Source organism: Bubalus bubalis, chromosome 5 (assembly GCF_019923935.1).
Source record: "Bubalus bubalis isolate 160015118507 breed Murrah chromosome 5, NDDB_SH_1, whole genome shotgun sequence".
Taxonomy (NCBI): domain Eukaryota; kingdom Metazoa; phylum Chordata; class Mammalia; order Artiodactyla; family Bovidae; genus Bubalus; species Bubalus bubalis.
In genome coordinates this window covers 113,604,410-113,629,330 of record NC_059161.1, presented here as the reverse complement: position 1 = coordinate 113,629,330, position 24,921 = coordinate 113,604,410, and the positions used below count along the sequence as shown (strand labels likewise).

The window sequence follows — 24,921 nt, the reverse complement described above, 5'->3', positions numbered from 1 at the left end:
TCACTACTCTTATGGAGTATACTGCATTTAAAGGTATTACAAATAAAAGCTATATATCCTTATGCTATATAACATATCCTTATAACTTATTGAAGATATACACAGTAAGCTTCTATCTCTTTATCCCCTACACCTACCCTGCCTCTCCCGCCTCCCCATCCCCACTGGTTACCACTAGTTCTCGTGTCTGTGAGTCCGTTTCCGTTTCATGGGTAATTTCATAGGTGTCGTGTTTCAGATTTCTCGTATAAGTGATATTGTATAATGTCTTTCTGACTTACATAATTTATTATGATAATCATAGGATTATATTGCTGAAAATGCCATTATTTTAATCTTCTTTGTAGCTGAGTATTATTCATTATATATTTCATATATGAAAACCTAGGAAAATCCCATGGACGGAGGAGCCTGGTGGGCTGCAGTCCATGAGGTCGCTGAGAATCGGACAAGACTGAGCGACTTCACTTTCACTTTTCACTTTCATGCATTGGAGAAGGAAATGGCAACCCACTCCAGTGTTCTTGCCTGGAGAATCCCAGGGACGGGGGAGCCTGGTGGGCTGCTGTCTATGGGGTCGCACAGAGTCGGACACAACTGAAGCGACTTAGCAGCAGGTATATATTTATATATACAAACCTAGGTATATAGTTCATATATACAAACCTAGGTAATACATATTTGTGGAGTGGATTCCTTTGCTATTGTTCTTTAACCAAAAGAATAAAAATTTTACTGTAACTTATAATGATACTGATTGTTACAACTTAGGCTTGGTGTAAAGTGTGTGTTTTGCCTGGACTGCTAGGGCAATAGTTCTCAAGCTTCAGTGTGCTTTGGTGCTTCAGAATCACCTGAAGGGCTTATTAACGCAAATTTCCAGACTGCAGTTCCAGAGCTTCTGATTTAGTAGATATGCAAATGCAAGTCCATGAACCATAATGAAAATCACTGTGCCTTTTGAGTAACGCTTTTAGAGACTTAAGACAACTCTTCTAACTCAAGTGTACAGTCTTACATCTTAATACAAACAAAAGTCTTAATTTGAAACTAAAAGACTGCTAAATAAGTTGTATTTACAGGGGACTGTGAAATGGAATCAATATGGAGGCATCAAAACTGAATATAAAATGTTTTGTCAGAGAGCATTAACAGAAACAAGTTTATCCTGTAATCACGTTAAGTGCCTCCCCTCCTTCCTTTCTTCCCTTCTTTCCATGCACATATACACAGAAATATGTATATCTAACTTACACATAGAAATCGATCACTGTAGTAGATAACCCACAAGGACTGTGTCTTTCCTTTGTTCCTTGTCTGTAAGCAAAAATCTGGATCTCTAACAGTTACTCCACAGAGACCTGATGTTCTGCACAGAGAACTTTACTCCACCTTGTTCAATAACCTCTATGGCAAAGGAATAAAAACAAGTACAAATATGTCATAACTGCATCAGTCCACTGTACCCTGGGGACAAGCACGCAACTGCAAATCGAGTGTATTTCAACATAGTGTTGGCTTGAGATTAAGAACAGAAAAGGACAGAAAAGTCATGTCTAGTTTACTTCCTCTAATCTCCCTGACTTGGGATGCTGTCCCATCACTGGAACCTGAGTAGGCTTGAGTCCAGGGCTGGGCTGGGGCGCGGTTGATGTGGCCCAGCAGGGCGCCTTTCATGAGACCCCTCTTAAACCGCTACTGTCTGGATTGCCCTGGCTGGGAACAGAACCCCTAGTGCCCCGCAACGATGATGGCCCGACGCTCTGGCCTCGTGGATCAGGGTAAAGTCACCAAGGATCCAGGTCCCCGGTGCTGGGGTCCCCAATTGAAGCCTCCTTCCTGAGAGTGCAGCCTCCTAGGCAACTCAGCAGGGAGTGGTGGCGCAGGTAGGATGAGTCAGTAGGGGAAGGATGAAGCGTCAGGGGGAAGATGCAGTGAGATACAAGGCCTTGGATGTTTGCCCAGAACATTCCACTCTAAGTCACACACCAGGTATTCGACTTTTCCTAAGGCTCTGCTTGCAGGTGGGATCGGAGCTGGGCATGGAGAAGTGCTGCCGCCTTGTGGACATTTTCTGTAACTACAACTTGACCACCAGCACTTACTGGCACCTGCAATTCACCTGCAAGACCTGTGGGGCTGTTAAGACCAGCTCCCCTCAGGGAATGTCCTCTAGTAGGTTTTGCATAAATAAATTCCAAACACAATAAACTTTCAATAAATCAGTTGAAAATGTAAAATTTCCTCACACGCTTTAAGGAAAAAATACCAAATGGGCACAGGAGATTATTCTCAGTAAGTTCAGTCGCTCAGTCGTGTCCAACTCTTTGCAACCCCATGGACTGCAGCACGCCAGGCTTCCCTGTCCATCACCAACTCCCAGAGCTTGTTCAAACTCATGTCCATTAAGTCAGTGAAACCATCAAACCATCTCATCCTCTATCGTCCCCTTCTCCTCTTGCCTTCAATCTTTCCCAGCATCAGGGTCTTTTCCAATGAGCCAGTTATTCGCATCAGGTGGTCAAAGTACTAGCGCTTCAACTTCAGCATCAGTCCTTCCAATGAATATTCAGGACATATATACAATATGCTATTACTCAGATATGAAAACTGCCACAGAAATTATGAAATTATGCCTCTAGTTGACACAAGGATGGACCTTGGAGGATCAGACACAAAGCAAGCCATCAACAAAGGAAGAAAAAATGATGTCCCTTCAAGGCAAAATTTAAATAAGAGACACAGAAGAAGTAATTTACAATGCAAAAAGAGACTCAGATTCAAACACAAAGAATCCCCCCCAAAACACGGGAAGGGTCAGAGATAAATTAGGAGGTCGGTTAAAGTGGACACAGAAATCTGTATCTGTTATAATTCACAAGGACTTTTTCCTTCCTTCCTTCCACACATGCACTAAAATCTATAACTCTAACATACCCACAAGAATCTATCTGTATTAGGTAATCCATAAGGATTATCTTCTCTTTTTTCACTTTTCTTCCTTCCATGCACATATACACTGAAATACTTAGCTCTCACATATACATAGAAATCTGTCATGGTAATAAATGATCTGCAAGCAGTCTCTCCATTCTTAGTTCCTTGCATGTATACAAAACACTTGTATATCCAACCGTTACTCCACAGGGACGTGAAGTTCAGCACAGAGGACTTTACTCCATCTTGTTCAATAACCTCTATGGCAAAAATTTTTTTAACTACAAATATGCTGTATGAACATATCATAACTAACTTGTCCATTGTTCACTAGGACAAGCACAAAACTGCAAATTGACTATATGTCAACAAAGCATCAGCAATATATTAAAAGAAAAATAAGAAATGTCTAATTAATTCCTTCCCACCTTCCAGACATGGGGTGCTATCAGATTCCTGGGACCTGAGTAGGCTTGAATCCCAGGGCTGGACTAGGGTGGGGTGGACACAGCTGGGCAAGTTGACCTTTACTGAGACTCCACTTAAACCTGTACTGTCTGCTTTATCTGAGCTGGGACCAAAAACCCTAGTGCACAATGACGATGCTGGCTGGACCCTCTGGCCTCCAGGACCAGGTAAAGTCACCAAATATCCAGGTCAACTGGTGCTGGGGTCCTTAGGGGAACCCTCTTTCCTGAGAGTGCAGCCTCCGAGGCCCCTCAGCAGGGAGCCGTGCCCCAGGTTTTGAGGTGTTCGGAGAGGAGAGGTGAAACGTCAGGGAGGAGATTCCCACAGGAATCTGTATCTGTATAAGGTAATCCACAAAGGTTATCTCCAGCCTTCTTTCCTTGCTTCCTTTATTCTTTCCTTGCTTCTATGCACATATACAGAGGTATACTTATCTCTAACATATACGTAGAAATCGGTCCCTGTAATAGATAAGCTACAAGGACTATCTCCTTTATTCGTTACTTGCCATTACATGAAGCATCTGTATCTCTAATAGTTATTCAACTGGGACCTGATGTTCAGCACAGAGAACTATACTCTGCCGTGTGCAATAACCTCTGTAGCAAAAGGATAAAAAAATACAAATATGCTGTATGAGTATGTCATCAGTAAATCACTCCATTGTACTAGGAGGACAAACACAAAGATGGAAAACGACTATACTTCAACATACCATCAGCAGAGGGTGCAAGAAAGGAAGAGGAAAGTAACGGAATGCCGTCTTTATTCCCTCCAACCTCCCTAACTCGGGATGGAGTCTAATCTCTGGAAACTAAATAGGCTTGAGTCCCAAGGTTGGATGGCTTGGGGTCTACACAGCCAAGCAAGGTGCCGTTCATTGACCTGACATTCCATTGTCTCCCTTTAGGCAAAATTTAAAATAGATACAGGGGACATAATTTGAAACACAAAAAGAGACTCTGAAGCAAAACCAAATAAAGAACTAAAAAAAAAAAAAAAAAAAAGGAAAAAAAAATCTCTGGCTAGAGATGAATCAGTACTCGGCACTAACCTATACACAGTAATCTGTAACTGTAACAGGTAATTCACAAGGATTATCTCCTTTCTTCCTTCCACATGTGCACTGAAATTTTTATCTCTAACATACAACAGAAATCTGTATCATTATTAGGTGCTCATAAGGTATCTACTTCCTTCCATCCTTCTTTCTCTCCTTTCATGCACATATACACAGAAATGTGCATGTCTCTAACTTATAAATGGAAATTTGTCAGTGTAATATATAATCCACAAGGACTATCTCCTTCCTTTGCTCATGGCACATATATATCTGTATCTCTAGAGGTACTCCATAGGGACCTGATGTTCACCACCCAGGGCTTCACTCCACCTTCTGCAATAACCTCTATAGCAAAAGAACAAAAACAAGTACGAACACGCTGAGTGTACATGTCATACATGAATCAGTGCATTGTACGATGAGGACACTGACCCTCCTAGGGACCTCAGCAGGGAGCGGTGCCCAGGAAGTCTTGAGTATCTGGAGGAGGGTTGAAGCCTCAGGGGGCAGAGGTGGTGAGACACAAGCCTAGGGTGTTTGCTCTGGCATATTCCAGTCGACATGCCAGCCCAGGAATCCCACTTTCCCTAAAGCAACGGTCATCTGAAACCAGAGATGGGAATGAAGAAGTGCTTCCGCCTTGTGGACATTTCCTGTAACTACAACTTGGCCGCCCGTGCTCACTGGCACCTGCAATTCCCAAGGTCTGTGGGGATGTTAAGGACTGCTGCCATCACTTAGTTTGGCGATCAGTGTTTTAGGAATACATTCCAAACACAACAAACTTTCAAGAGGCCAATTGAAACGGGTAAATTTTCCAGAAAATCACGCTCAAAAAAAGGCAGCAGGAAAAGACGCTCAGTGTCTCTAATTATCACAGGGGGAATGCCGATCAAAATGACAAGAAGAAATCAGATCCCATCTGACAAAAAGCCATCCTGTCTGTCTGCAAACAATCAATACGGAAGCGCACAGAGAGATGATGAAAACCCACTACACATTTCAGGGGAGTGGACATTGGCAACAGCCATTAGAACAGATGGCCACCACAGGCCAGAACGGAAAATTTCAGGACAGCTAGCCTTGGCTTGCAAAGCCCACCCTTGGGCCTCTGTCACCAAAAACCATCACTGAAAATGACACAACACCCCAACCTTCACTGTACTGCTACTTCCAATAGCTAAGACACAGATGCAAGAAATGGCTGATCAACAGTTGTACTCTTAAAGGAATTTGGTATATATATGCAAAGAGCAATTACTCATACATGGAAAACTGCCACTGAAATTAAGATATCATGCCACTGGTCGCCACAAGGATGGACCTTGGAGGAACATACATTAAATGGAGTTGGGAACAGAGGAAGGAAAAAATAGGAGCTGTTGTCCCTTCAAGGCAAAATTGAAAAAAGAGGTATAGGGGAAGTAATTTACAACACAAAAGGAGACTCTGACATTCAAACACAAACAAATAATTCCAGGAAAAAAGGAAACCCATAGGTATGAATTAGGATGTCGGTACTAACAAATCCACAGAAATCTGTATCGGTAATACATAATTCATAAGGATTATCTCCATTCTTACTTCCAAATATGCAAAATCTGTAGCTGAAAATCTGAAATCTGTAGCTCAGCCATATCCACAGGACTCTGTATCACAATCCACAAGGATTTTCACCTGCTTTCTTGCTTCCTTCCTTCTTCTATCCGTTCTTTGATGCACCTATACACAGAAATATTGATCTCTAACATATGCATAGAAAGCGGTCCGTGGAATACAGAATCCACAAGGATTATCTCCTTCCTTCATACCCTGTCTTTACATAAAATATCTGTACCTCTAATAGTTACTTCACAGGGATCTGATGTTCAGCACAGGAACTTTACTCCGCCATGTTCAATAACCCCGTGACAAAAGAATAAAAAACTATAAATAAGCTGTATGCATATGTCACAACTGAACCAGTCCATTGTACAATGAGGAGACACACAAAACTCCAAATCGACTATACTTCAACATAGCATCCGCATGAAATGACAAACAGGAAGAGGAAAAGAAAGTAATGCCTACTTTATTCCCTCTGACCTCCCTAGGTTGAGATGTGTCTGATTCCTGGGACCTGCGTAGCGTTGGTCCCAGGGATGGACAGGATTGGGGTCTACACAACTGTACAACGTGTCCTTCACTGACCTGACGTTCCATTATCTGCCTTTTCAGCAACATTTAAAAGAGATACAGGGGATGTAAGTTAAAACACCAAAAGAGACTCTGAATCAAACCCAAATCAAGAATTAAAAAACAAGGAAATGGCCAGATGAATCACTAGTCAGTACTAATTTATACATAGTAATCTGTAACTGTATTAGGCAATTCACAGGATTATCTCCTCCCTCCCTTCCTTCTTTCTTTCCTTTCATACACATGTACACGGAAACACTTATCTCTAACCTATACGGGGAATTCTGTCACTGTAAAATATACTCCACAAGGACCACATCCCTCCTTTGTTCCTGGCACATCGACAAAATATCGTTTCTCTAACAGTCACTCCACGGGGACCTGATTTTCACCACACCACTTTACTCCATCTTGTTCAATATGCAAAAGAACAAACCCAAGCACACTCATGCTGTGTGTGCGTATATATCATACACGAATCAGTGCATTGTACACTGAGGATGAGCGCAAAGCTGCACATCAACTGTGCTTCCACATAGCATTGGTATAAAGTTAAAGGAAAGAAAAGGAATGTCCACTTTGATCCCCCAACCTTCCTGACTTGGTCTGTGATCCCATGGCTAGAACCTGAGTGTGGTTGAGTTCCAGGGATGGACTGACTGGGCAGGAGTCGACAGACATGCAGGGTGTCCTCAGTGAGTCCCCTCTGAAAAGGGTCGTCTGGTTTTCCCTGGCTGGGAACAGAATCCCCAGCACACACAAGACACAATAGCCCATTTCTCTGACGAGCACGACAGGGAAGAGTCACCCTGAACCAGGTCGCCTGGACCTGGAGTCCCAGCTGAAGCCTGCTTCCTGACAGTGCACTCCTAGGAACCACAGCAGGGAGCAGTGCCCAGGAAGCTTGAGTATCGGGAGGAGGGTTGAAGCTTCAGGGGAAGAAGTGGTGAGACACCAGCCCTTGGGTGTTTGCTCTGGCATATTCCATTCTACATCACAGCCCATAAATCTAGGCTCTGGTATCAGCTGGAACCAGAGCTGGGCATAAAGAAGTGCTGCCACCTTGTGGACATTTCCTGTAACTACAACTTGGCCACCGGCGCTCACTGGCACCTCCAATTCACAAGGTCTTTGGGGATGCTAAGGACAGCTTCCATCACTTAAGTTTGGCGGTGGTGTTTCAGAAATAAATTCCAAATACAACAGACTTTCAAGAGACCAAGTGAAACAGGTAAATTTTCCTCACACCCTTAAAGGAATGAAAAAGAAAAAAAATCATGCAAAAAAGGCAGCAAGAAAAGATGCTCAGTGTCCCTAATTACAGGAGGAATGCCGATCAAAACGACAAGATCAAATCCCATCTGACAGAAAAGCCATCCTGACTGTCTGCAAACAGAAAATAGGGAAGAGAGCAGACAGATGGTGGAACCCCCGCACACGGTTCGTGGGAAGGGACACTGGCAACAGTCCCTAGAATGGACAGCTGCCACGGGCCAGAACGGGCAATTTCAGGAGCGTTAGCCTAGGATTTTAAAGCCCACGCCTGGGCCTACATCACAAAAACCATTATTGAAAATGACACATCACCCCACCTTCACTGTATCGCTCCTTCCAATAGCTAAGACGCAGGTCCAAGAAATGGTTGATTGATTGAACTCTTAAAGGAACTTGGTACATAGACACAAAGAGCTATTACTCATACATGGACAACTGCCATGGAAATGAAGTTATTATGCCACTGGTAACCAGAAGGGTGGGCCTTCCAGGATCATACTCTAAGTGGAGTCAGCAACAGAGAAGAGAAAAAAAAAAAAGCAGATGATGTCCCTTCAAAGCAAAATTGAAAAAACAGATACAGGGGAAATAATTTACAACACAAAAAGAGACTGGCTTTCAAACAAAAACAAATAATTTCAAAAAAAAAAAAAATGTGAAGGAATAGGTATTAGGATGTCTGAACTCACTGCTAAGTCACTTCAGTCATGTCCGACTCTGTGCGACCCCATAGACAGCAGCCCACCAGGCTCCCCCGTCCCTGGGATTCTCCAGGCAAGAACACTGGAGTGGGTTGCCATTTCCTTCTCCAATGCATGAAAGTGAAAAGTGAAGGTTAAGCCGCTCAGTCATGTCCAACTCTGTGCAACCCCATGGACTGCCGCCTACCAGCCTCCTCCATCCATGGGACTTCCCAGGCAAGAGTACTGGAGTGGGGTGCCATTGCCTTCTCACATAGCCACATAAATCTGTATCTGTAATAGATAACTCACAAGGATTATCTCCTTCCTTCCTTCCACAGATGCACTGAAATCTTTCTCTCAACCATACTCACAGGAATCTGTATCAGATAATCCACAAGGCTTATCGCCTGCTTTCTTTCCTTGCTTCCTTCCTTCCTTCCATCCTTTTTCCATGCACATATACACAGAAATATTTATCTTTAAATATATCTCTAAATATGCATAGAAATCTTTCACTATAATAAATAATCCTAAGGAATATTTCCTTCCTTCATACCCGGTCCTTATATAAAAAATCTATACCTCTAACAGTTACTCCCTAATAAAAAAGGATGTGATGCTCAGCACAAGAATTATACTCCACCATGTTCGATAATCTCTGTGGCAATAGAATAAAAAGCTACAAATATGCTGTATGCCTATGTCTTAACTGAACTGGTCCATCGCACAATGAGGAGACACACAAAACTTCAACTTGAGTATAATTAAACAGAGCACCGGCATGAGATTGCATATAGGAAAAGGAAAAGAAAGTAATGCCCACTTTATTCCCTCTGATCTTCATTATGTGGGCTGGTGTTTGATTCCTGAGACCTGAGCAGGATAGGATCCCAGGAATGGACAAAATTGGGATCTATACAGCCCGACAAGGTGCCCTTCATTGACCAGACATTCCATTATCTCCCTTGTAGGCAAAATTTAAAATAGATACAGGGGAAGTAATTGCAAACACAAAATGAGACTCTGATTCAAACCCAAACCAAGAATTAACAACAAAAAAAAAGGAAATGTCCAGAGATGAATCAAGAACCACTACTAACCTAGTAATGGTGATTTGTAACCATAATAGATAGTTCAGAAGGATTATCTCCTTTCTTCCTTCCACATATGCACTGAAATCTTTAGCTCTAACATACCCACAGAAATCTGTATCTGTATTAGGTAATTGACGAGGATATTTCTTTCCTTCCTTCTTTTCTTCCTTGCACATACATCCATAAGGAGTACCCTTCCTTCCTTCCTTCCTGGCATGGATACAAAAAAATCTGTATCTCTAATAGTTACTCCAAACGGACCTGATGTTCACTGCAGAGAACTTCACTCCATCTTGTTCAGTAACCTCTATGGCCAAAGAATAAAAGCAAGTACATATATATTGTATGTATGTGTCCGAAAGTAATCTATTGTATGCTTAGTACAAGAACAAAACTTCATAGAGCTCAGCATAGCATAGGCGTGCGATTAAAGCCAAGAAAAGGAAAGAAAAGTAATGTATAGTGTATTCCCTCTGATCTCCCTGACTTGGGATGCTATAATCCCTGGAATCTGAGTAGGCTTGAGGCCCAGGGCTGGACTGGGTTGGGGTAAATAGAACCCAGTAGGGTGCCCCTCATTGAGCCCCTCTCACTGTACTGTCCGGTTTGTCCTAGATGGTAAATCCCTAGGGCATCACAATGATAGTGGCTGGACCCGCTGGACTTAAGGACCAGGCTAAAGTCAACAAGTATCCAGCTTCCCTGGTGCTGGGTTCCCAGCTGAAGCCTCCTTCCTCAGATGTAGCATCCTAGGCACATCAGTGCGGAATAGTGCCAAAGGTATAGATGAGTCCAGAGGGGAGGGTGAAGCTTCAAAGGGAAGAAGTAGCAAGATACAAGCCATTGGGTATTTTCTCAGGCACATTGTACCCTAATTCACAGCCCAGGAAGTCAACTTTTCCTAAGGCTCTGACTGCAGGTGGACCGATAGGTGGGCATGCAGAAGTGCGTCCATCTTGTGGACATTTCATGTAACTACAGTGTGACCACCCATGTTTTCTGACCCCTGCAGTTCACAAGGCCTTGAGAAACCTATATGCAGGTCAGGAAGCAACAGTTAGAACAGGCCATGGAACAACAGACTGGTTCCAAATAGGAAAAGGAGTACGTCAAGGCTGTATATTGTCACCCTGCTTATTTAACTTCTATGCAGAGTACATCATGAGAAACGCTGGGCTGGAGGAAGCACAAGCTGGAATCAAGATTGCCGGGAGAAATATCAATCACCTCAGATATGCAGATGACACCACCCTTATGGCAGAAAGTGAAGAGGAACTCAAAAGCCTCTTGATGAATGTGAAAGAGGAGAGTGAAAAAGTTGGCTTAAAGCTCAACATTCAGAAAACGAAGATCATGGCATCTGGTTCCATCACTTCATGGCAAATAGATGGGGAAACAGTGGAAACAGTGTCAGACTTTATTTTTGGGGGCTCCAAAATCACTGTAGATGGTGACTGCAGCCATGAAATTAAAAGATGCTTACTCCTTGGAAGGAAAGTTATGACCAACCTAGATAGCATGTTCAAAAGCAGAGACATTACTTTGCCAACAAAGGTCTGTCTAGTCCAGGCTATGGGTTTTCCAGTGGTCATGTATGGATGTGAGAGTTGGACTGTGAAGAAAGCTGAGCACCGAAGAATTAATGCTTTTGAACTGTGGTGGTGGAGAAGACTCTTGTGAGTCCCTTGGACTGCAAGGAGATCCAACCAGTCCATTCTAAAGGAGATCAGACCTGGGTGTTCTTTGGAAGGAATGATGCTAAAGCTGAAACCCCAATACTTTGGCCACCTCATGCGAAGAGTTGACTCATTGGAAAAGACTCTGATGCTGGGAGGGATTGGGGGCAGGAGGAGAAGGGGATGACAGAGGATGAGATGGCTGGATGGCATCACTGACTCGATGGACATGGGTTTGGGTGAACTCTGGGAGATGGTGATGGACAGGGAGGCCTGGCGTGCGGCGATTCATGGGGTCGCACAGAGTCGGACACGACTGAGCGACTGACCTGAACTGAAGGGGCTGTTAGTGAGAGCTGCACGCAGGGAAGGTCCTGTATCAGGTTTTGAAGAAATAAATCCAAGCACAACTGACTTTCCAGAAGTCAACTGGAATGTAAATTTTCCTGCCACAGGAAAAGATGCTCAGCCTCTCTGTTACAGGAAGAATGCCAATCAAAATGACAACAAGAAATCAAACCCCAACTGATAAAATGCCCATCCTGACCATCTGCAAACATTAAATGGAGGAGAGAGACAGGAGACAATGGAACCCCTCTACACGTTCTCTGGGAATGGACACTGGTAGCGGTCCATAGAAGGCACTGCCTCCACAGGCCTGAACAAAAAAATTAAGAGAGTTAACCCTAGAATTTTAGTACCTACACCAGTCTTAATTACAAAAATCCATCTTTCAAAATGACCTATGCACTCTGATGTTCAGTGCTGTGTTACTTCCAATACCAAGACAAAGACTCAAGAAAACGTCCACCAACAGATTAAATCTTAAAGAAATTGGTACATATATACAATAGGCTGTTACTCACACATGAAAAACTGCCACTGAAATTATGGAATTAAGCCACTAGTCACCACAAGGATGGACCCTGGAGGATCATACACTAAGTGAATTCAGCAACAGAGGAAGAAAACAGCAGATGGTGTCCCTTTTAGGAAATTAAAAAAAGAGATTCAGAGGAAGTAATTTAAAACACAAAATGAGACTCTGAGATTCAAACACAAACCAAGAATTCCTAAATAAAAAAAAAAGGAAAGGACTGGAGAGGAATTAGGAGGTCAGTACAGGACTTCCCAGGTGGCTCAATGGTAAAGAATCTGTATGCCAATGCAAGAGAAGGACAGATGTGGGTTCAGGAAGATCAGGAAGATTCTCTGGAGTAGGAAATGGCAAACCGCTCTAGTATACTTGCCTGGAAAATTCCATGAACAGAGGAGCTTGTCAGGCTACAGGTAATGGTGTTGCAGAGTCAGACAGGACTAAGCAAAAAAGCACAGTAGCACATACAGAGAAATCTGCATCTTTAATAGATAATCCACGAGGATGACCTCCTTCCTGCCTTCCATGCACATATACACTGAAATATTTATCTCTAATATATACATGGAAATCTGTCACTCTAATAGGTAATCCACAAGGACTATTTCCTTTCTTTCTTTCTTCCTTCCTTCCATGCACATATACGAAAAATTTTGCAAGGAGATGGAACCAGTCAATCCTAAAGGAAATCAATCCTAAATATTCATTGGGAAGGCTGAAACTGAAGCTCCAATATTTGGCCACCTGATGCAAAGAGCTGACTCATTAGAAAACACCCTGATGCTGGGAAAGATTGAAGGCAAGAGGAGAAGGCAAAGACAGGATGAGATGGTTGGATGGCATCACCAACTCGATGGACATGAGTTTGAGTAAGCTCCGGGAGTTGGTGATGGACAGGAAACCCTGGCGTGCTGCAGTCCATGGGGTCGCAAAGAGTCGGACACGACTGAGCGACCGAACTGAACTGGATAGTTACTCCACAGAGACATGATGTTCAGCAGAAAACATTACTCCACCTTGTTCAATAACCTCTATGGCAAAAGAATTTTTTAAAAGTACAAATATGATGCATGTAAATGTCAGAACTGAATCAGTCTGTTTTACACTGAGGACAAGCACAAAAATGCAAATGTCTATACTTCAGCAGATCATTGGCGTGAGATTAAAGAAAAGGAAAGAAAAGTAATGCCTAGTTTATTTTCTCCAATCTCCCTGACTTAGATGCTATCAGATACCTGGAACCTAAATAGGCTTGAGCCCCAGGGCTGGACTGGGGTGGGGTGGACACAGCCCAGAAGGGTGCCCCACATTGAAACCCCTCTTAAACTTGTACTGTCTGGTTCCTGGCTGGGACCAGAATCCCTAATGCACCCTAACAATTGCGACCCGAGCCTCTGGCCTCGAGGACCAGGATAAAGTCACCAACTATCCAGGTCTGCTGGTACTGGGGTCCCGGACCAAAGCTTCCTTCCTGACCGTGCAGCTTCATAGGCACTTCAGCAGGAGTGGTGCCCCTGGTACGGATGAGTGTGGAGGACAGAGGTGAAGCTTCAGGGGGAAGAAGTAGTGAGACACAAGCCCTTGGGTGTTCGCTCAGGCACATTCCACTCTAATTTACAGCGCAGGAAGCTGACTTTCCCTAAGGCTCTGGTGACAGGTGGAACCAGAGATCAGCACGAAGAAGTGCTGCCGCCCTGTGGACATTTCCTGTAACTACAACTTGACCACTGGCACTTAATACTGGCACCTTCCCTTGTGGCTCAGCTGGTAAAGAATTCGCCTGCAATGTGGGAGAGCTGGGCTCGATCCCTGCGCTGGGAGGATCCCCTGGAGAAAGGAAAGGCTACCCACTCCAGTAGTATGGCCTGGAGAATTCCATGGACTGTATAGTCCATGGGGTCGCAAAGAGTCAGACACGACTGAGCAACTTTCACTTTCAAGTCACAAGGTCTGTGGTGGTGTTAATGAAAGCTGCCGTCGGGAAAGGTCATGTGGCGGGTTTTGTAGAAATAAATTTCAAGCACAACTGACTTTCAAGAAGTCAACTGAAACAGGTACATTTTCCTCACACCCTTTAGGGGAAAAAGAAACCCAAATGGCCACAGGACAAGATGCTCAGCATCCCCAATTATTACAGGAGGAATGCCAATCAAAAAACAACAAGACATCAAATTCCATCTGACAAAATGGTCATCCTGACAGTCTGCCAACAGTAAATGGGGGCGAGAGCAGGAGAAGATGGACCCTCCGCCCTCCCCTTACATGTTCTGTGGGAAGGTACACTGGCAATCACTCTTAGAAAGAGCAGCGTCCACTGGCCGGAACAAAAAGTTTCACGAGACCTAAGCCTAGGATTGAGTAACCAAGCCTAGTCCTATATTATGAAAAACATCATTCAAAATGACACACGCGCTCCAACGTTCACGGCAGTACTGCTTCCAATAGCCACAACACAGACCCAAGAAATGGTCCATCAGCAGATTAAATCTTAAAGTATAACAGGGTGTTACTCAGACATGAAAAACTGCCACTGGAATTATGAAATTACACCAACGGTCTCCACACTGACGGACTCTGGAGGATCAAACGCTAAGTGAAGTCAGCAACAGAGGAAGAAAGTGGCAGATGATGTCCCTTCGAGGCAAAAATTTTAAAAAGAGATTACAGGGCAAGTAGTTTACAGCACAAATAGAGACTCTTAGAATTTAAACACAAAGAATTCCAAAAAAAGGAAAAGTTAGGGATGAATTAGTAGGTCAATACTAATATGTACCCAAAAAGCTGTATCTGTAATAGATAATCCACAAGGATTATCTCCTTCCTTCATTCCTTCCACATTTACATAGAAGTCTGTATATCTAACAGATACGGCACAAACACCTGATATTCAGCACAGGGAACTTTGCTCGAAATTCTGCAATAATCTCTAGGGCAAAAGAATCAATAAAGAGGACAGATATGCTGTACATAAACATACGTCATAACTGAATCAGGTGGCTGCATACTGACAAGCAGAAAAGGCGAATCAACTATATTCCCATATAGCACTGGAATTAGATTCAAGAAAAGGAAAGAAAATCAAAGCCTAGTTAATTTCCTCCCACCTCCCTGACTTGGCCTGCTATCCCTTTCCTGGAGTCTGAGCAGCCTTGGATCCCATGACTGGCCTGGAGTGGGGTGGAAAAGCCAAGTAGGGTGTCCTTAAATGAGCCCTCTCTTTGACCTGTACTGTCTGGTTTGTTCTGGCTGGGACTAGAGTCCCTAGTTAAACCTAAGGATGGTTGCCCGACCCTCTGCCCTAGAGCCTTGGAAAAGTTGCCTAGACTCCAGATTTCTTGGTGCTGGGGTCCCCTGCTCAATTATTTTTCCTGAGAGTGCAGCCACCGAAGCAACGCAGCAGGGTTCTATGGGCCGGGTGGTGAAGAGTGAAGCTTTAGGCGGTAGAAGTAGTAAAACACAAGCCTTGGGGTGTTTGCTCAGGCACATTCCACTTGAATTCATAGCCAAGGATGCTGCCTTTCCCTAAGGATCCAGCTGCCCTAGAAACCAGAAATGAGTATTGAAAAGTGCTGCCACCTTGTGGACATTTTCTGTAACTACAACTGACCACTGGTGCTGAGTGAGTGACTCTCACTCAGACCTGTCCCACTCTTTGTGATCCCATGGGCTGTAGCCTTCCAGACGCCTCTGTCCATGGAATTCTACAGGCAAGAATACTGGAATGGGTTGCCATTCCCTTCTCCAGGGCATCTTCCTGACCCAGGGATCAAACTGGTGCTTAGTGGCAGCTCCAATTCACAAGGCCCCTGGGGCTATTAATAACAGTTGCCCTCAGAAAAGCATCTGGGGCTAGTATTGCAGAAAATTTCCAAACAAACCCAATTTTCAAGAAGTCAATTGTAACAGGTAAATTTTCCTCACACCCTTTAAGGAAAAGAATAAAGGGAAAAGAAACTCTCACCCTGTAACAAGATAAGATTCTCAACATCCCTAATCATTACAGGAGGATGAAAAAACGAAAAGGACAAATCAAATCCCGCCACTCAGAATGGCCATTCTCACATGTCAGAAACGATAATGCAGGAGCGAGCCAGGAGGAGTGAGAACCAGGAGAGAGAGAGCCAGGAGAGAGAACCAGGAGCGAGCCAGGAGGAGAGAGAATGGACATTGGCAATGGCCACTAGAAAGGACAGCCTCCCCATGCCAGAAAAAAAAAAAAACTTTCTAGAGAGCTAATCTGAGGATCTGGCATTCCCACACGTGGGCCTATATCCCAGGGAAATCATCATTCAAAAATACACATGCACCCCAACATTCCCTGCAACATGACTTACAGCAGCCAAGGCACAGGTCCAGGAAAATGTCCACTGAGACATTAAAGCTTAAAGAAGATGTGGTACATATATACAATGGACCATTACTCAGCCATGAAAAACCTCCATGGAAATTATGAAATTATTCCACTGGTCACCACAAGGATGGACCATGGAGGAACATACACTAAGTTAAGTCAGGCAGACAGAGGAAGAAAATAGCCTATGATGTAAACTCTAGGCAAAATGAAAAAGGAAATACAGAATAACTAACTTATAACACAAAAAGAGACTCTGAGAATTCAAACACAAACAGAGGGCTCCAAAAAAATTGAAAAAGCATGGATGAACTAAGAGGTCGGGACTAACATATACACAGAAACCTGTATCTAAAATAGATAATCCAAAAGGATTACCTCCTTTCTTCTTTCCTTGCTTCCTTCCTCCCACAAATACAGAAATCTCAGGATCTCTGAAACATACACAGAAATCTATATCTGCAATAATTAATCTGCAATGATTATCTTCTTCCTCGGCTCCTTCCTTCCCCATATAAACAAAATCTGTATGTCTAATATATACACAGAAACCTGTATCTTTAACATAGTCACAGATATCTGTGTCTCTAATAGATACTCCACAAGGACCTGATGTTCAGCATGGGGAACTCTGCTTGCCATTCTGCAATATCTCCACGGTAAAAGAATCCCAAAAAAGAGATATGCTGTATGTACATGTCATAACTGAACCAGGCAGCAGTATACTAAGACAAGCAAAAAACCTGCAAATCAGCTCTACTCCAATATAGCACTGACATGCGATTCTGCTCAGTTCGGTTCAGTCGCTCAGCCGCGTCTGACTCTTTGTGACTCCATGGACTGCAGCGTGCCAGGCCTCCCTGTCCATCGCCAACTCCCGGAGCTAGCTCAAACTCATGTCTATCGAGTCGGTCCCATCCAACCAGCTCATCCTCTGTCATCCCCTTCGCCTCCCACCTTCAATCTTGCCCAGCATAAGAGTCTTTTCAAATGAGTCAGTTCTTCGCATCAGGTGGCCAAAGTATTGGAGTTTCAGCATCAGCATCACTCCTTCCAATGACTATTCAGGAATGATTTCCTTTATGATTGACTGGTGGATCTCCTTGCAGTCCAAGGGACTCTCAAGAGTCTTCTCCAACACCACAGTTCGAATGCATCAATTCTTCAGCGCTCAGCTTTCTTTATAGTCCAACTCTCCCATCCATACATGACTACTGGAAAAACCATAGCCTTGACTAGATGAACCTTTGTTGTCAAAGTAATGTTTCTGCTTTTTAATATGCTGTCTAGGTTGGTCATAATTTTCCTTCCAAGGAGTAAGCGTCTTTTAATTTCATGGCTGCAGTCACCATCTGCAGTGATTTTGGAGCCCAGAAAAATAAAGTCTGACACTGTTTCCACTGTTTCCCCATCTATTTGCCATGAAGTGATGGGACCAGATGCCATGATCTTAGTTTTCTGAATGTTGAGCTTTAAGCCAACTTTTTCGTTCTCCTCTTTCACTTTCATCAAGAGGCTCTTTAGTTCTTCTACACTTTCTGCCATAAGGGTGGTATCATCTGCATATCTGAGGTGATTGATATTTCTCCCGGCAATCTTGATTCCAGCTTGTGCTTCTTCCAGCCCAGCGATTCTCATGATGTACTCTGCATAGAAGTTAAATAAGCAGGGTGACAATATACAGCCTTGACATAATCCTTTTCCTATTTGGAACCAGTCTGTTGTTCCATGTCCAGTTCTAACTGTTGCTTCCTGACCTGCATACAGATTTCTCAAGAGGCAGGTCAGGTGGTCTGGTATTCCCATCTCTTTCAGAATTTTCCACAGTTTATTGTGATCCGCACAAAGGCTTTGGCATAGTCAATAAAGCAGAAATAGATGTTTTTCTGGAACTCTCTTGCTTTTTCCATGATCCAGCAGATGTTGGCAATTTGATCTTTGGTTCCTCTGCCTTTTCTAAAACCGGCTTGAACATCTGGAAGTTCACGATTCACATATTGCTGAAGCCTGGCTTGGAGAATATTGAGCATTACTTTACTAGCGTGTGAGATGAGTGCAATTGTGTGGTAGTTTGAGCATTCTTTGGCATTGCCTTTCTTTGGGATTGGAATGAAAACTGACCTTTTCCAGTCCTGTGGCTACTGCTGAGTTTTCCAAATTTGCTGGCATATTGAGTGCAGCACTTTCACAGCATCATCTTTCAGGGTTTGAAATAGCTCAACTTTAATTCCATCACCTCCACTAGCTTTGTTCATAGTGATGCTTCCTAAGGCCCACTGACTTCGCATTTCAGGATGTCTCGCTCTAGGTGAGTACTCACACCATCATGATTATCTGGGTTGTGAAGATCTTTTTTGTACAGTTTTTCTGTGTATTCCTGCCACCTCTTCTCATATCTTCCGCTTCTGTTAGGTCCATACCATTTCTGTCGTTTATTGTCTCCATCTTTGCACGAAATGTTCCCTTGGTATCTCTAATTTTCTTGAAGAGATCTCTAGTCTTTCCCATTCTATTGTTTCCCTCTGTTTCTTTGCCCTGATCACTAAGAAAGGCTTTCTTATCTCTCCTTGCTCTTCTTTGGAACTCTGTATTCAAATGGGTATATCTTTCCTTTTCTCCTTTGCTTTTCCCTTCTCTGCTTTTCACAGCTATTTGTAAGGCCTCCCCAGACAGCCATTTTGCTTTGTTGCATTTCTTTTTCTTGGTAATGGTCTTGACCCCTGTCTCCTGTATAATGTCACGAACCTCCATTCATAGTTCATCAGGCACTCTGTCATCAGATCTAGTCCCTTAAATCTATTTCTCACTTCCACTGTATAATCGTTAGGGATTTGATTTAGGTCATACCCAAATGGTCTAGTTGTTTTCCCTACTTTCTTCAATTTAAGTGTAAATTGGCAATAAGGAGTTCATGATCTGACCCATAGTCAGCTCCCGGTCTTATTTTTGCTGACTATATATAGCTTCTCCACCTTTGGCTGCAAAGAATATAATCCATCTGATTTCAGTGTTGACCATCTGATGATATCCACATGTAGAGTCTTTCTTGTGTTGTTGGAAGAAGGTGTTTGTTTGCTACAACCAATGTGTCCTCTTGGCAAAACTCTGTTAGCCTTTGCCCTGCTTCATTTTGTACTCCAAGGCCAAATTTGCCTCTTAGAACTCCAAGTTATTTATTGACTTCCTACTTTTGCATTCCAGTCCCCTATAATGAAAAGGACATCTTTTTTGGGTGTTAGTTCTAGAAGGTCTTGTAGGTCTTCATAGAACCATTCAACTTCAGCTTCTTCAGCATTACTGGTCAGGGCATAGACTTGGATTACCATGATATTGATTGATTTGCTTTGGAAACGCACAGAGATCTTTCTATCATTTTTGAGGTTGCAACCAAGTACTGCATTTCAGACTCTTTTGCTGACTCTGATGGCTGCCACATTTCTTCTAAGGGATTCTTGCCCAAAGTAGTAGATATAATGGTCATCTGAGTTAAATTCACCCATTCCAGTCCATTTTGGTTTGTTGATTTCTAAAATGTCGACATTCACTCTTTCCATCTCCTATTTGACCACTTCCAATTTGCCTTGACTCATGGACCTAACATTCCAGGTTCCTATGAAATATTACTCTTTACAGCATCAGACTTTACTTTCATCACAGTTACATCCACAACTGGGTGTTGTTTTTGCTTTGGCTCCATCTCCTCATTCTTTCTGGCATTGTTTCTCCACTGATCTCCAGTTGCATACTGGGCACCTACCGACCTGGGCAGTTCATCTTTCAGTGTCCTATCTTTTTGCCTTTTCATACTGTTCATGAGGTTCTCAAGGCAAGAATACTGAAGTGGTTTGCCATTGCCTTCTCCAGTGGACCACATTTTGTCAGAACTCTCCTCCATGACCCATCTGTCTTGTGTGGCCCTACTCACCATGGCTCATGGTTTCATTGAGTTAGACAAGGCTATGGTCCATGTGATTAGATTGGTTAGTTTTCTGTGATTGTGGTTTTCAGTCTGTCTGCCCTCTGATGGAGAAAGATAAGAGGCTTATGGAAGCTTCCTGATGGGATATACTGACTGAGGGGGAAACTGGGTCTTGTTCTGATGGGTGGGGCCATGAATCTTTCATCCAATTTTCTGTTGATAGGTGGAACTGTGTTCCCTCCCTGCTATTTACCTGGGGCCACACTATGGTGGAGGTAAGCAGATAATGGTGACCTCCTTCAAAAGGTCCCAAGCCTGCACTGCTACACTCAGTGCCCCCAACCCTGTAGCAGGCCACCTCTGACCCATGCCTCCACCAGAGTCTCCTGGACACTACTGAGCAAGTCTGGGTCAGTTTCTTGTGAGATCACCACTCCCCTCTCCTGGGTCCTGGTGTGCACAAGGTTCTGTTTGTGCCTTCCAAGAGTCTGTTTCCCCAGTCCTGTGTAAGTTCTGGCAGCTCTATGGTGGGGTTAATGGCAACCTCCTCCAAGAGGGCTTATGCCTTACCCAGGTCTGCTGCACCCAGAGCCCCTGCCCCTGCAGAAGTCCACTGCTGACCCATACCTCCTCAGGAAACACCCACACATTTCTGTCTCAGTCTCTGTGGGGTCTTTAGGTCCTGGTGTGCACAAGGTATGCTTGAGCCCTCTGAGCATCTCTGGCAGGTATGGGGTTTGATTCTAAATGTGATCTTGCCCCTCCTACTGTCCTGCTGGGGCTTCTTCCTTGCCCTTGGTTGTGGGGTATCTCCTCAAAGTCACTCCTATCGATATCAGTTAGGTCTATCTAGTCCATTGTATCATTTAAAGTTTGTGTTTCCTTGCTAATTTTCTGTTTGGTTGATCTATCCATAGGTGTGAGTGGGGTAGTAAAATCTTCCACTATTATTGTGTTACTGTTAATTTCCCTTTTCATACTTGTTAGCATTTGCTTTACATATTGTGGTGCTCCTATGTTGGGTGCATATATATTTATAATTGTTATATCTTCTTGGATTGATCCTTTGCTCATTATGTAGTATCCTTTTTTGACTCTTTTCACAGCCTTTATTTCAAAGTCTATTTTATCTGATATGAGTATTGCTACCCCTGCTTTCTTTTGGTCTCCATTTGCATGAAATATCTTTTCCAGCCCTTCAGTCTGTATGTGTCCCTTGTTTTGAGGTGGGTCTCTTGTAGACAGCATATATAGGGGTCTTATTTTTGTATCCATTCAGCAGTCTTTGTCTTGTGGTTGGGCATTCAACCCATTTACATTTAAGGTAATTATTGATAAGTATGATCCCATTGCCATTTACTTTGTTTTTTTGGGTTCAAGTTTATAAACCTTTTATGTGTTTCCTGTCTAAAGAAGACCCTTTAGCATTTGTTGAAGAGCTGGTTTGGTGGTGCTGAATTCTCTCAGCTTTTGCTCGTTTGTAAAGCTTCTGATTTCTCCTTCCTATTTGATTGAGATCCTTGCTGGGTATAGTAATCTTGGTTGTAGGTTTTTCTGTTTCATCACTTTAAGTATGTCCTGCCATTCCCTTTTGGCCTGAAAAGTTTCTACTGAACAATCAGATCTTATCCTTATGGGGATCCCCTTGTACGCTATTTGTTACTTTTCCCTTGCTGTTTTTAATATTTGCTCTTTGTGTTTGATCATTGTTAATTTGATTAATATGTGTCTTGGGGTGTTTCGCCTTGGGTTTATCCTGTTTGGGACTTTCTGGGTTTCTTGGACTTGGATGGCTATTTCCTTCCCCATTTTAGGGAAATTTTCAACTTTTATCTCCTCAAGTATTTTCTCATGCCCTTTCTCTTTGTCTTCTTCTTCTTCTGGGACTCCTGTGATTTGAATGTTGGGGCATTTAACATTTTCCCAGAGGTCTCTGAGGTTGTCCTCATTTCTTTTAATTCTTTTGTCCTCTCTGCTTCATTTATTTCCTCCATTCTATCTTCCACCTCACTTATCCTATCTTCTGCCTCCGTTATTCTACTGTTGATTCCCTCCAGAGTGCTTTTGATCTCAGTTATTGCATTATGCATTATTGATTGACTCTTTACTTCTAGGTCCTTGTTAAACACTTCTTGCATCTTCTTAATCCTTGTCTCTAGTCTATTTATCTGTAACTCCATTTTGCTTTCAAGATTTTGGATCATCTTTACTATCATTTTTCTGAACTCTTTTTCAGGTAGACTCCCTATCTCCTCCTCTTTTGTTTGACTTGGTGGACATTTATCATGTTCCTTTACCTGCTGAATATTACTCTGCCTTTTCATTTTGTGTAGATTGCTGTGTTTGGCGTGGCCTTTCTGTAGGCTGGAAGTTCGTGGTTCCTCTTTATTGTGGAGCTTGCTTCCTATGGGTGGGGTTGGACTAGTGGCTTGTAAAAGTTTCCTGGTTAGGGGAGCTTGCATCTGTGCTATGTTGGGTGGAGCTGGATCTCTTCTCTCTGGAGGGCAATGAAGTGTCCAGTATTGAGTTTTGGGGTGTCTATGGGTTTGGCATGGCTTTGGGAAGCCTGTATTTTAATGCTCAGGGCTGTGTTCCTGCATTGCTAGAGAATTAGTGTGGTATGTCTTGCTCTGGAATTTGTTGGCTCTTGGGTGGAGTTTGGTTTCAGTGTAAGTACAGAGATTTTTGGATGAGCTATTGTCTATTAATGTTTTCTGGAATCAGAAGTTCACTGGTGTTCTCAAGTTTTGAATTTAAGCCTCCTGCCTCTGGTTTTCAGTCTTATTCTTACAGTAGCCCCAAGACTTCTCCATCCATCCAGCACAGATAATAAAACATCTAGGTTAATGGTGAAAATATTCTCCACAGTGAGGGATACCCAGAGAGGTTCACAGAGTTACATAGAGAAGAGAAGAGGGAGGAGAGAGAGAGAGGTGACCAGGAGGAGAAGAGGGGGAGTCAAAAGGGAAAAGACCAATCTAGCCAGTAATCAATTCCCTATGTGCTCTCCACAGTCTGGAATGGGTAAAGAGGCTCATGGAGTTATATAGAGAAGAGAAGAGGGAGGAGGGAGATAGAGGTGACCAGGAGGAGAAGAGGGGGAATCAAAAGGGGCGAGACCAATCTAGCCAGTAATCAGTTCCTTAAACGTTCTCCACAGCCCAGAACACCCAGAGAGATTCACAGAGTTAAGTAGAGAAGAGAAGGGGAGGGAAGAGATAGAGGTGACCTGGGGGAGAAAAGGGAGAGTCAAAAGGGGAGAGAGCAATCAAGCCAGTAATCACACCCCTAAGTGAAAATGGATACTGAAGATTAGATTCTTAAAGGTACAAAATTGATAACAAATACCAAAAAGCAAAGATTAAAAATCTAGAGTAGAGGTTAGACTCTCAAAAATGCAATATTAAAAATACAATACAAAATCAATCACAAAAATTATAAAATATATATATATATGAAATTTGCTTTAAAAATAGGGGTTTTTTTGCAAGGTAATAGGTTATAAAAATGAAAATTAGATGAGTAATAACTTAAAAAATTTTTTTAATTTAAAAATTATAATAGTAAAAATATATCTAGGAATTTCTCTGGGAGCTGTTCTGGGCAGTGTGGGGTCAGTTCAGTTTCAGATAATTCCTTGTTCCAGCTTGTACTTCTTCTCAAGGTCTATAGGCCCCTTCTAATGCTTAGTCAACGTTAACCACAGAGTTTTAATCTGTTGCACCTGTCACTTCCAGAGTGGTTCCCTCTTCTTTATTTTGGCTTCCTCTATTTGCAAGTCTCTTCAGTCTCTAATTTCCGCCCTGACACCAGAGGGCAAAGGTGATCACTTATTTAGGCTCACTTGTTCAGTTGTGTTGTGAGGAGGGAGGAACACTGCAAACAAATATCATTGGCATCTGTAGGGAGTGCTCGCAATGTATGGACCACACTGGGTTTTCCCCCGCTCACGGCGTGTGTGCTTTCCAGGTCTACACTGCTCAGGCTCCAGGTTGCCCTGCAGGGGAGCTGTCCAAAGGGGGCCCTGAGTTTCGTGCACTTCCCAGGGCTAAGTTGCTTGGGTTCTGGTTCTCGGGTACTCCACAAAGGCACCGACTGGGTTGGGCATGCGTTTTGTGCCCTTCCCAGGTCTGAGCAGCTCAGGTGACCAGGTGCTTGGCGAGCACAGTGTCCCAGGTGGGCTGGGCATCTTAATAATCTCCCGGGTCCCAGCCGCTCAGTTTCCTGGGTGTGGGTGTGCCACATGACTCCTCTAGGGTGCTGATCTCAGGCTGCAACCCTCCTGGCAGATGTCAACCGTCCAGGATCCCAGGAAGACGTGGTTAGCAACTGGGAGCCTACTCACAGTTTGGTGGAGGATGCTGGGCTCTGGGGCTGAGATTGCCCCTTGCCTTCGGCTC

The 24,921-nt window shown here is 43.3% G+C and overlaps 1 long non-coding RNA gene across 3 annotated transcripts in view; it reads right to left on the bottom strand.

The window, feature by feature from the left end:
- LOC123333797 overlaps positions 1 to 24,921 on the bottom strand; it is a 57,973-nt gene that overhangs the window by 17,833 nt on the left and 15,219 nt on the right. The window lies entirely within an intron of this gene.